The sequence below is a fragment of the Trachurus japonicus genome, chromosome 24 (genome assembly GCF_045865225.1).
Source record: "Trachurus japonicus isolate A0001 chromosome 24, Traja_1.0".
Taxonomy (NCBI): Eukaryota; Metazoa; Chordata; class Actinopteri; order Carangiformes; family Carangidae; genus Trachurus; species Trachurus japonicus.
Window position 1 is genome coordinate 3,861,854 of NC_140930.1, and position 13,437 is coordinate 3,875,290.

At 44.0% G+C, this 13,437-nt stretch overlaps 3 long non-coding RNA genes across 3 annotated transcripts in view; all 3 read right to left on the minus strand.

Annotated features, from left to right (window-relative positions):
* LOC146961169 (uncharacterized) overlaps positions 1-13,437 on the minus strand; it is a 125,340-nt gene that overhangs the window by 64,798 nt on the left and 47,105 nt on the right. The window lies entirely within an intron of this gene.
* Positions 1,517-3,125, minus strand: LOC146961172 (uncharacterized). Its single transcript, XR_015035191.1, has 3 exons — positions 3,012-3,125; positions 1,732-1,826; positions 1,517-1,649 (listed from the first exon to the last, which is right to left on the minus strand). It is a non-coding gene; the product is annotated as an uncharacterized LOC146961172 (long non-coding RNA).
* On the minus strand, positions 7,120-7,734 carry LOC146961173 (uncharacterized). Its single transcript, XR_015035192.1, has 3 exons — positions 7,707-7,734; positions 7,524-7,622; positions 7,120-7,187 (listed from the first exon to the last, which is right to left on the minus strand). It is a non-coding gene; the product is annotated as an uncharacterized LOC146961173 (long non-coding RNA).

The window sequence follows — 13,437 nt, forward strand, 5'->3', positions numbered from 1 at the left end:
ACACTGGACTTGCATCATGTTTAACTCCAATAAGAAGTGTACAGTGTGTTCCTTTTTGAAGACTTATACTGTATATTAAATTTAACATATAACACAATGCACAGACTCTCAGTTATAAAGTCATCACTATGTCAACACTTTGTGTTCTTTGATGTCACTTCCTACACACCGACATCGTCACTTCCTTTGATGACTTCCTGAAGACTGTGTGTGTCTCCTCTGAGACACCGTCCACCAGCTGGAAACCACAGGGACGTATTAAAACTCAAAAACTGAGACGATGAAACATGGAGCAAAGAAAAACGACTTTATTTATAAAAACCAATGAAACTTGACAAAGCTGTGAACAGTAACATTGTGTATTAATATCTGATGTATGAAGCAGCTGCAGACGTCACTTTGGGAAAATTTACAACAAATCAGAGAAAATGATGGAAGCTCATTTCAAAAAATGCAATGAAAAGTCACAATAATGAGACAGGAAGTGGACAGCTCCTGCTCTGTGTCTGCATGAGGACAACTCAACCTGAGCAGTTTGTAGCTTTAAGGTTTTCATTGTTCTGAGACACAAACTCTTTATGTTGAAAACGTTTCTCATTAAAATGACTTTCAGATTCTTCAGTCACATGGACACTAATGAGCCTCCATACTGAACAACATGAACCACAACATGTGACCAGCAGGAAGCAGAACATCACTCACTCTCCACCTCTAGAGGGCGTTGTCTCTCTCTGCCTCAGGTCACAGGTCACATCAGACCCAAAAATCCTGGTCCGGTGCAGTCCAGTATGGTCTGTTCTGGTCGGGTCAGGTCCAGTCGGGTCCCATTCTGTACAGTCCAGTCTGGTCGAATCCAGTCTGATTCAGTCGGGTCCGGTCTACTCCAGTCCATTCTGGTCTAGTCTGGTCCTTTAAGGTCCAGTTCAGTCTTGTCTAGTCTAATCTAGTGTAGTCTAGTCTAGTCTGGTCCTTTAAGGTTCAGTCCAGTCCAGTCTAGTACAATCCAGTCTACTCTACTCTACTCTAGTCTAATCCAGTCTAGTCTAGTCTAGTCCAATCCAATCCAGTCTGATCTGGTCCAGTAGAGTCCAGTTCAGTCCATTGTATTCCTGTCCGGTCCAGTTCAATCCAATCCAGTCCTGTCGGGTTTGGTCTGGTTCGGTCCAATCTAGTCCAGTCCAGTGCGGTTCAGTCCAGTCCGGTCCAGTCTGATCCGGTCTAGTAGAATCCAGTTCAGTCCATTGTATTTTAGTCCGGTCCAGTTCAATCCAATCCTGTCTCATCCAGTCCAGTCCAGTCCAGTCCAGTTCAGTTCAGTCCAGTCCAATCCAGTCCAGTCCAGTCCAGTCTGATCCGATCCAGTAGAGTCCAGTCCAGTCCAGTCCAGTCCAGTCCAGTCTGATCCGGTCCAGTCCAGTCTCAGTGATAAACTACAGTTCTAATTTGCTGCTTTAATATTTTCTAACAGTTTTAATAAACTGAAGCGAAGAGCAGAAACAACAGGATCATCATCACTGAACCATCCGTCACTTCTTTGGTTTGTTGACGGTGGCGTAGAGGTCGCGGGGGTCAGAGGAGGAGGAAGGGGGCGGAGCTCTGACGGTGCTGTAGGTCACAGCATCATCATCATCATCATCATGACCTTTGACCTGGAGGACACAGCGCCACACACAGGTCAGACAGTGAAGTGCTGGTTCAGCTGCAGGTCACATGTTGTCAAACTGGACTCACCTGGTCTCTGGTCCTGGTTGTCTTAGTGAAGCTGACGGAGACGTAGGCGATGTCTTCAGGATCGGCCTGGTTCTGATCCGTCTCAGGTTCCATCTCTGGAATAAAAACAACAAGTTATTTAGTTAGTTAGTTGCTTTTATTGTTTCCCTGAGGACAGATTTGTCACATGTAGCACATCACAAAATGTAAAAACACACACAAAGGAGAGGGAAAAAAAGTCTCTTTACATATAGCATAGATTAATATCAGCACAGAAACATCTAATTAAAAAAAACAATCTGTACCGACACACACACACTCCTCATTTGCACTATTGCACGGTTCCAGGGTGCCATTCCGAAGGGCCGCCACTCCGAACGTTTACTTTAATTTGTCGGAATGCCGACCCTTAATTATTTATGGGAAACGGGTGCCATTACGAACCTGAAAGAAAGGGTGCCATTCCGAACCTGAAAAAATCTTGAATGGTTTACGGCACAGAGTAAACAAGCCTAATTGTGGTGGTAGCGTAGTGGTTAGAGCATCTGCTTTTGACGCGGTGGATCAGGGTTCGACTCCCGGGAGAGATACATATTAACTGCGATTTTATTGGCCTCTACCTAACCTTTTTACTAAACTTAACCAACTCCTTTCTACATTGCCTAAACCTAACCAAAGCACAGAGCAAGGACATTTATTTTCAGCAGGAGTGCCGCGGCTGCATCAGACCATGGATGTAATGCATCAGACTCGCACCTGGGTGAAACTTTGGAGGCGGAGGGGGAGGGGGAGGGGCCGGTCGGGCGCTGTCCCCGCGGCGCGTCGTGTCAAGCCGGGCAGGAAGTCAAACCACGAGAGAATCCGGTCAATTTTCAAAATAAAACACATTCGGAACGGCGGCCCCTCGGGAAGTTCGAAATGACGGACCTTCGGGAATTTTCGGACTGGCAGACCGTCGGAATGGCGGTCCTTCGGAATGGCGGTCGCCCCCCCTATTGGACACGCTCTTCCTATTGCACATGTAGGCTACCCATACTGCATCTCATTATTTCTATTGCACTGATTATTTAATTGCACTCCTATTATTCTATTGCACTTCCCTATGCCGTCATTGATTTTTATTGCACAATCCCTTTATACATCTCACACTCACACACACACACTATCTTGCACTATTTAATAATTTAATGGAGGTAGGTGTGAAGGACAGTTTAGTTTGTTTCCCTGCAAGTTAAATAGATATAAATTGAGTTTAATCTCAGTTTGTGGCTCAGACTCGTTTCACCTGTGAATCTTCTCACCTGAAGTTTTCTTCTTCTTCTGTCTGATGAGGAACCAAACGACCACGACCACCAGAAACACTGAGGCCACGCCCACCAACAGGTACACCCACCACACACCTGAGGACAGGAAGGACAAAGAGTCAGAGAGAGAGAGAGACACTCAATCATTACCTTGAGTGTTTTTTTTTCTTTTTTCCCGGATTTTATTATCATAATTTATTTCACTTTCTTCAGTAGAAACAGCAACATTACATACAATCTACTTTATCAGAAACATCCCGCCTATTCAATCAATTAAACAACACATTTAAAGTGCAGCAGAATAAAGTCTATTGTATGTGCATGAGGTGCATAGGTCACACAATATTAATCCAGCATCACGCAGTGCAATATCATCCATAAAACATAGTCAAAACATGAATTGTGTGTTTTAATACTTTTTCTCAGCTCTGACAACAGAATCTGAGGCAGCAAGGCTTCACTGTTCATTAAGTATGCGCTTCATTTTGGAATATCTTTAAAGCTATGAGTAGTCTCTTTACTGCATAGAGTGATACCTTGAGTGTTTGTTGACTTCTGGTTGTTTGTCCCCTCTGATGTCATTATGTTGGTTGTTGTTGTCAGGTCAACAGCCGATGTTGTTGTTGCTGCTGCTGCTGTGGTTGTTGGTGGTGTTGTGTCTCCACCTGAACAAAGTGAAAAAAGATGAAACACGTCATGAGTTAGGACTGATGTGAAAGAAGAACTTCCTCATTTAATCACAGTAGTAGAAATAATTATGGCTGAATTAAAGAATGAAATGTAAGAACAAAATAAATAATACATTATCTGTTTTAACTGAAGCAAATGACTCCAACTACAGAGAGAGAGCTCATCATCTCCTCACCTGTTGATCTCTGAGTCTTGAACTCAAACAGCTTCTCTGTGTTTCCACGGTGATCTGTCACTTTACACCTCAGTGATTTTATCTTCTGATTAAATTCAGACGTTTTAATCTCGACAGAGTCAGAACAGTAAGACTGAGACGTCTCCATGTTTTTATCTTCATCATCAAACAGCCACTGAACTGAGTGTCTACAGTATACATCATACGACTTCACAGAGCAGGTCAACTTCACCTCATCACCACCGACCTTCTGTTCAGTCACTGATGGAGACAATGAGAGAGAAATGAGCTTCATCACTGTAATAATCAGAATGAGTGAGATGATTCAGTGTAAATACTCACTGGTGACAACAGACAGATCAACCAGAGCATCTTCATGCTGTCGTCTCTGTCTGTAGTGTCTGCAGATGTACTGACCAGCATCATCTACTGAGACCTTCTCTATAACCAGAAAACATTTCTCTGTGACTCTCAGTCTGTCTGACTTAGATCTGACGTCTGCATGAAACTTCCCACGTTCAAACACTGTTACTCCTGATCTGCTTCCTGAAGCTCTGTGGAACCAGACAGTACCATCACATCCCTCCTGACCAACTGGCCCAACATAACAAAGTAACATGACACCAGCTCCGTCTCTGTCAGTGACATATGAACGTTTCACTCCAGTTGCTGCAGCTGAGCAAAGAGAAAAGAGACAAACAGTGAGTTAGAAGACGACTTCCTGTGAGGATCATTTTACATCAAGACAAATCCACTCATTTACTGGTCGTGTTTCTTTAATGTGAGTTTTTACCTGTGAAGTGAAACAGCAGGAAAATCCACCTGAGCTCAGCCGTCATGTTTCTGTCTCTGTCTCACTCGCTGTCAAAGTGTGAGAACTCGTTTAGTCTGAGATCAACTCAGCCTCCACTTCCTGTGGAGTGAGGCGTACCACTTCCTATTAGTGACATCACTACAGGTCAAAGCTAAAACATTAGGAACTTTCAGTCGCTTCATGTTTATGATGTTTATGATGATTTTGACTGAGGGGGGGGGGGGGTCCTCCAATCACCTTCTGTGACTTTAAAGAGTATTAGTATCACCGTTACTAATGGGAACACATGCAGAGTAGCGTGAGGACAAAGGAAAGGTCATCGCTCGTGGAGCAACATTGCGACACTGCAGCAGTTTAGAACGATCAGATAAGACGAGATGTCACTGATCTCAGACCTGTTGGTTCCTCTTTCTGTCTCTGAGCTGCTTTCTGAGAAGTCAGGGGGAAATGTCCATTTGTAGAGGTCTGACCCCCTCAGACTAACCAACCTAATGACCTCTTACACACACACACACACACACACACACTGAGGAGTGTGGTGAATGCTGCAGAGCGTTGAGGTGAACCAAACGAAACACCTGGTTGATTTTCAAAATAAAATACACAGTGTTTTCGGCGGATCATATTTCCTACACTATAACCTTGAATACAACAGAGGGAAATTCAGGGCGACATGCTTGTTTTTTCAGCCACGGCCTCTATATTCTGTGTTATCCCTCTCTTCATCCATCTCTTTTCAGTTTTGCCGGTAAACAACCATGAAATCTGGTGCATATAGCCAATCGAGAGTCATCGAGGCAAATTAATTTAATATGCAAATAAAAACTAGTGAGGAAAAAAATACAGACGTGCAAAAACCACGAAATTGAAATACTGTAGGTTAATCATTCCTGTGAGCAGTGACCACAGTTGGTCACCAGCTTGTGGCGCCCCACCTGTCACGTCTCTATGAACAGAGATGTGAGAGTGTATTTCATGATACAATGTAGCCTAATGTAGCCTATATTGTAGTGTTTCTGGGTGTCATTTGTTCCATGACTTCTGGAATTCAAACACAAAAACTGAGACTATGACACATGGAGCAAAACAAAGAGGCTTTAATTATAAAAACAAAACAAAACCAATGAAACTTGACGAAGCTGTGAACAGTAACACTGTGTATTAATATCTGATGTATGAAGCAGCTGCAGACAAAAGTCAGAACAATGAGACAGGAAGTGGACAGCTCCTGCTCTGTGTCTGCATGAGGACAACTCAACCTGAGCAGTTTGTAGCTTTAAGGTTTTCATTGTTCTGAGACACAAACTCTTTATGTTGAAAACGTTTCTCATTAAAATGACTTTCAGATTCTTCAGTCACATGGACACTAATGAGCCTCCATACTGAACAACATGAACCACAACATGTGACCAGCAGGAAGCAGAACATCACTCACTCTCCACCTCTAGAGGGCGTCGTCTCTCTCTGCCTCAGGTCACAGGTTAGATCAGACCCAAAGATCCAGCCCAACCTGAACACAGGACAGGACTGGTCCGGTCCAGTCCAGTCCAGTCCAGTCTAGTCCGGTGCAGTCCAGTATGGTCTGTTCTGGTCGGGTCAGGTCCAGTCGGGTTCCATTCTGTACAGTCCAGTCTGGTCGTATCCAGTCTGGTTCAGTTGGGTCCAGTCCAGTCCAGTCTAGTCTAGTCTCGTCCCATCCAGATCAATCTAGTCTGGTCTAGTCTAGTCCAATCCAGTCCAGTCTAGTCTAGTCTAGTCGAGGCCCGTCCTGATCAATCTAGTCCAGTCCAGTCTAGTCTAGTCTAGTCTAGTCTAGTCTAGTCCAGTCCAGTCCAGTCCAGTCCAGTCTAGTCTAGTCTGGTCCTTTAAGGTCCAGTCCAATCCAGTCTGATCTGGTCCAGTAGAGTCCAGTTCAGTCCATTGTATTCCAGTCCGGTCCAGTTCAATCTAATCCGGTCCTGTTGGGATTGGTCTGGTTTCCGGTCCAATCCAATCCAATCCAGTCTAGTCTGTCTAGTCCAGGCCAGTCTGATCCAGTCTAGCCCCGTCCAGTCCAGTCCGGTTCAGTCCAGTCCAGTTCAGTCTCAGTGATAAACTACGTTTCTAATTTGCTGCTTTAATATTTTCTAACAGTTTTAATAAACTGAAGCGAAGAGCAGAAACAACAGGATCATCATCACTGAACCATCCGTCACTTCTTTGGTTTGTTGACCGTGGAGCAGAGGTCGCGGGGGTCAGAGGAGGAGGAAGGGGGCGGAGCTCTGACGGTGCTGTAGATCACAGCAGCATCATCATCATCATCATCATGACCTTTGACCTGGAGGACACAGCGCCACACACAGGTCAGACAGTGAAGTGCTGGTTCAGCTGCAGGTCACATGGTGTCAAACTGGACTCACCTGGTCTCTGGTCCTGGTCGCCTTAGCGAAGCTGACGGAGACGTAGGCGACGTCTTCAGGATCGGCCTGGTTCTGATCCGTCTCAGGTTCCATCTCTGAAATAAAAACAACAAGTTATTTAGTTCCTTTTATACAGTATTGTCTCCCTGAGGAGAAATTTGTCACATGTAGCACATCACAAAATACAAAAACACAATTTTATTGCACTCCTGTTATTCTATTGTACTTCCCTATACCGTTATTGGTTTTCATTGCACAATCCCTTTATGAATGTCTCACTCGCGTACACACACTATCTTGCACCATTTAATAATTGAATGGAGGTAGGTGTGAAGGACAGTTTAGTTTGGTTCCCTGCAAATTAAATAGATATAAATTGAGTTTAATCTCAGTTTGTGGCTCAGACTCGTTTCACCTGTGAATCTTCTCACCTGAAGTTTTCTTCTTCTTCTGTCTGATGAGGAACCAAACAACCACGACCACCAGAAACACTGAGGCCACGCCCACCAACAGGTACACCCACCACACACCTGAGGACAGAGAGGACCAAGAGTCAGAGACAGAGTCAGAGAGAGAGAGAGAGAGAGAGAGAGAAAGAGACATTGAGTCATTACCTTGAGTGTTGGTTGACTTCTTGTTTGTCCCCTCTGGTGTCATCATGTTGGTTTTTGTTGTCGGGTAAACGGCTGATTTTGGTGTCGTTGTTGTCGTTGATGTTATTTCTCCACCTGAACAAAATGAACAAAGATAAAACACGTCATGTTTCTTTCATGAGATCAGACTGATGTGAAAGAGGAACTAACTCATTTATTTATTATACTTATTAGTCGCAGTGGTAGAATTAATTATGTCTGAAACAAAATCAATAATTCTCAGTTTTAACTGAAGCAAATGACTCCACCCAGAGAGAGAGAGAGATAGAACTCATCATCTCCTCACCTGTTGATCTCTGAGTCTTGAACTCAAACAGCTTCTCTGTGTTTCCATGGCGATCTGTCACTTTACAACTCAGTGATTTCTTCTTCTGATTAAATTCAGACGTTTTAATCTTGACAGAGTCAGAACAGGAAAACTGAGACGTCTCCATGTTTTTATCTTCATCATCAAACAGCCACTGAACTGAGTGTCTACACTGTCCATTATACGTCGTCACAGAGCAGGTCAACATCACCTCATCATCATCATCACCGACCTTCTGTTCAGTCACTGATGGAGACAATGAGAGAGAAATGAGCTTCATCACTGTAATAATCAGAATGAGTGAGATGATTCAGTGTAAATACTCACTGGTGACAACAGACAGAAGGACCCAAGCATCTTCACCTTGTTGTCGTCCCTTTCTCAACTCTCTGCAGATGTACTGACCAGCAACATCTACTGAGACCTTCTCTATAACCAGAGAACATTTCTCTGTGACTCTCAGTCTGTCTGACTTAGATCTGACGTCTGCATGAAACTTCCCACGTTCAAACACTGTTACTGTGCTGCTTCTTGAAGCACTGAAGGTCCAGGTACCATCACATCTCCTCTGATCACCTGTCCCAACATAACAAGGTAAAGTGACATCATCTCCCTTCCTGACAGTGACATATGAAACGTCTTGTTCAGCTGCTGCAGCTGAGAAAAGAGAAAAGAGACAAACAGTGAGTTAGAAGACGACTTCCTGTGAGGATCATTTTACATCAAGACAAATCCACTCATTTACTGGTCGTGTTTCTTTAATGTGAGTTTTTACCTGTGAAGTGAAGCAGCAGGAAAATCCACCTGAGCTCAGCCGTCATGTTTCTGTCTCTGTCTCACTCGCTGTCAAAGTGTGAGAACTCGTTTAGTCTGAGATCAACTCAGCCTCCACTTCCTGTGGTGAGAGACGTGTGACTTTCTGTTCGTACACTCACCACAGGTCAAAGTTAAAACATTGGGAAATTTTAGTCACTTAATATTTATGATGATTTTAACTGGGGGGGGGGGGTTCTCCAGTCATCTGCTGTGACTTTAAAGAGTATTAGTATCACCGTTACTATGGTAACACATGCAGAGTATTTCCTACACTATAACCTTGAATACAACAGAGGGAAATTCAGGGCCACATGCTTGTTTTTCAGGCACGGCCTCTATATTCTGTGTTTTTTTCTTCATCCATCTCTTTTCAGTTTTGCCGGTAAACAACCATGAAATCTGGTGCATATAGCCAATCGAGAGTCATCGAGGCAAATTAGTTTTATATGCAAATAAAAACTAGTGAGGAAAAAAATACAGACACGCAAAAACCACAAAATTGAAATACTGTAGGTTAATCATTCCTGTGAGCAGTGACCACAGTTGGCCACCAGCTTGTCGCGCCCCACTTGTCACGTCTCTATGAACAGCATGTGAGAGTGTATTTCATGATACAATGTAGTCTAATGTAGCCTATATTGTAGTGTTTCTGGGTGTCATTGGTTCCATGATTTCTGGAATTCAAACACAAAAACTCTGACTATGAAACATGGAGCAAAAAAAAGAAGCTTTAATTATAATAACCAATGAAACTTGACAAAGCTGCAGTGAACAGTAACACTGTGTATTAATATCTAATGTATGAAGCAGCTACAGACAAAAGTCACAACAATGAGACAGGAAGTGGACAGCTCCTGCTCTGTGTCTGCATGAGGACAACTCAACCTGAGCAGTTTGTAGCTTTAAAAGGTACAGTATGTAAGAAATCTAAAGCAACTGGCCGTAAAATCCTCCTAATATGTCACAGAGACTCAGGAATAATGTTCATATAACATGATAACCAACAACAATAGTACAGCCAGAGTATTCGCATTAAAAATATTTTTTTGCAGACTGCAAATCATGTTTATGTTTTGAATTTACGTGTTGGCATGTTGCGCCACCTAGCCCTCTCTCCCAGTCACGGTGGCGTCAGTGGCATTTCAGCCTCCGGTCTGCCAGTTAAGCTTCCACTGAGCTGCCGCTACGACTGGGAGAAAAAACGAGATCACTGTGTTTTGAATTTGACTGCAGTAACCGTTTTTGGCCACATTCTTACATACTGCACCTTTAAGGTTTTCATTGTTCTGAGACACAAACTCTTGATGTTGAAAACGTTTCTCATTAACTCTTTGACTGCCAAAGACGAGTTATCTCGTCTTAGCGAATCCAAGCGTAGTCTGCCAAAGACGAGATAACTCGTCTTAGCGTTTTTTTAATTGCAACGCCATGTTGAATGTCTTGCCCTACTCCTCTGTGAAGATCAGACTTGTATCATCAAAATAAAGTGCAGAAAAACACATTTGGATTGAGAGATATAAAAAATATAGCGTGTTTTTCCCCCCTCACGGAGCGGAGCGGGTGTCTGACTGCAGCGGCGCCGCTCCGTGACACTCTGGCCGCCGGTGAGAGCTTAGGGGGCGGCGGCGGGGCTCATGGCGGCTCGGCAGCTCGTCGAAGCTCCGTGCAGCTCCGTGATACAAAGCACAAACGTTAGTGACAACAACCCCGTTGATCGCTCGTCGTTAGTCATCAAGAGCGTTTGGAAAGTCGCCAGATTTTGCGAGAAATCACTCAGATAGCAGCTTGAAAATCCCGCGATCTAGTGTGGATGAGGAGCGGACGGCGCCAGCGAACGTGACGAGAGGAGAGCTAAAGATGGTGGGAGTGATGTTGTGAGCGTACATGTCTGTGGCTGTGAGTTCAGGGGGCTGTGTGTGTGTGTGTGTATGTGTGTATGTGTGTGTGAGACGAGAGTGAGTGAGACCGCTGCCTGCTGACCAGAGGAAGCTGGATCTGATCTAAAGCGCCGTGTTTCGGCTACAAAAACCTGTCGAACTGATCCGAACACACGCACACACACACACACGCACGCACAGACACACGCACACGTACATGCACACGCACACGTCACGCACCACGCACACACACTAAAAAAAGGAAAGAAAAAGTTGTAACTCAAAGAAAAGAAAGAAAAAAGGCTGCAGTAGTGTGTGTCAGTAGCTAAATGTTTTGTCTTTTGTCATCAAAAGTCATTTGTCAGTGTTGATTTAGTTGTTGTTTACAAGAGAACAACTGTACAGATGCTGAGGCATCACTAAAGCAAAATATAAAGGAGCCAATTGTACTGGTTCACCTGAAAATGACAGCCGACACAAAAACCTCTTTTTCTCAAGATTTTGGTGCCAAAATGGCATTTTGGGCTAAACCAACCTATATTCAACCGCCAATTCCACAAGACTGGAACAAGATAGAAACAAACAGGTTTTTTTGCTGGAAACTAGAGACCCTCATCTTTCCTTTGATGGGTTGAATGTGTATGTAGTAACAGTACATAATATATGGTGGGTCTATGAAAATCAGTCAAAAAGCTGGAAAATGCCTGGCAAGCTGGAGGAAGCTGCTGTGAGAATGGCTGGCAGTCAAAGAGTTAAAATGACTTTCAGATTCTTCAGTCACATGGACACTAATGAGCCTCCATACTGAACAACATCAACCACAACATGTGACCAGCAGGAAGCAGAACATCACTCACTCTCCACCTCTAGAGGGCGTCGTCTCTCTGCCTCAGGTCACAGGTTAGATCAGACCCAAAGATCCAGCCCAACCTGAACACAGGACAGGATTGGTCCAGTCCAGTCCAGTCCAGTCCAGTGTAGTCCGGTCCAGTATGGTCTGGTCTGGTCTGGTCGGGTCAGGTCCAGTCGGGTTCCATTCTGTACAGTCCAGTCTGGTCGAATCCAGTCTGGTTCAGTTAGATCCAGTCCACTCCAGTTAATACTGGTCTGGTCCAGTCCAGTCTAGTCAAGTCTGGTCCCTCAAGATCCAGTCCAGTCTAGTCTAGTCTAGTCTAGTCTAGTCTACTCTACTCTACTCTACTCTACTCTACTCTAGTCTGGTCCTTTAAGGTCCAGTCCAGTCTAGTCTAGTCTAGTCTAGTCCAGTCCAGTCCAGTCCAGTCCAATCCAGTTCAGTCTGATCCGGTCCAGTAGAGTCCAGTTCAGTCCATTGTATTCCAGTCCGGTCCAGTTCAATGCAATCCAGTCCTGTCGGGTTTGGCCAGATCCAATCCAGTAGAGTCCAGTTCAGTCCATTGTATTCCAGTCTGGTCCAGTTCAATCCAATCTAGTCCTGTTGGGATTGGTCCAGTCTAGTCTAGTCTAGTCTAGTCTAGTCTAGTCTAGTCTAGTCCAGTCCAGTCCGGTTCAGTCTAGTCCAGTCCAGTCTCAGTGATAAACTACGTTTCTAATTTTCTGCTTTAATATTTTCTAACAGTTTTAATAAACTGAAGCGAAGAGCAGAAACAACAGAATCATCATCACTGAACCATCCGTCACTTCTTTGGTTTGTTGACGGTGGCGTAGAGGTCGCGGGGGTCAGAGGAGGAGGAAGGGGGCGGAGCTCTGACGGTGCTGTAGGTCACAGCATCATCATCATCATCATCATCATGACCTTTGACCTGGAGGACACAGCGCCACACACAGGTCAGACAGTGAAGTGCTGGTTCAGCTGCAGGTCACATGGTGTCAAACTGGACTCACCTGGTCTCTGGTCCTGGTCGTCATAGCGAAGCTGACGGAGACGTAGGTGATGTCTTCAGGATCGGCCTGGTTCTGATCTGTCTCAGGTTCCATCTCTGGAATGAAAAAAAATAAGTTATTTAGTTAGTTGCTTTTATCGTCTCCCTGAGGAGAAATTTGTTGCATGTAGCACATCACAAAATACAAAAACAAAATGTTATTGCACTCCTATTATTCTATTGCACTTCCCTAAACCATCATTTGTTTTTATTGCACAATCCCTTTATGAATCTCTCACTCACACACACACACTATCTTGCACTATTTAATAATTTAATGGAGGTAGGTGTGAAGGACAGTTTAGTTTGGTTCCCTGCAAGTTAAATAGATATAAATTGAGTTTAATCTCAGTCTGTGGTTTAGACTCGTTTCACCTGTGAATCTTCTCACCTGAAGTTTTCTTCTTCTTCTGTCTGATGAGGAACCAAACGACCACGACCACCAGAAACACTGAGGCCACGCCCACCAACAGGTACACCCACCACACACCTGAGGACAGGGAGGACAAAGAGTCAGAGAGAGAGAGAGAGAGAGACATTCAGTCATTACCTTGAGTGTTGGTTGACTGACTGTTGTTTGTCCGCTCTGATGTCGTTGTGTTGGTTGTTGCTGCTGTTGTTTGTGGTGGCGGTTTGTCTCCACCTGAACAAAGTGAAAAAAGATGAAACACGACATGAGATAGGAGTATTTAAAAAAGGAACTTCCTCATTTATAATTATTAATAGTCGCAGTTGTAGTTTTAATTAATAACTAATAATTAATTAATAAAAAGTAATTAATGATGTTTGAA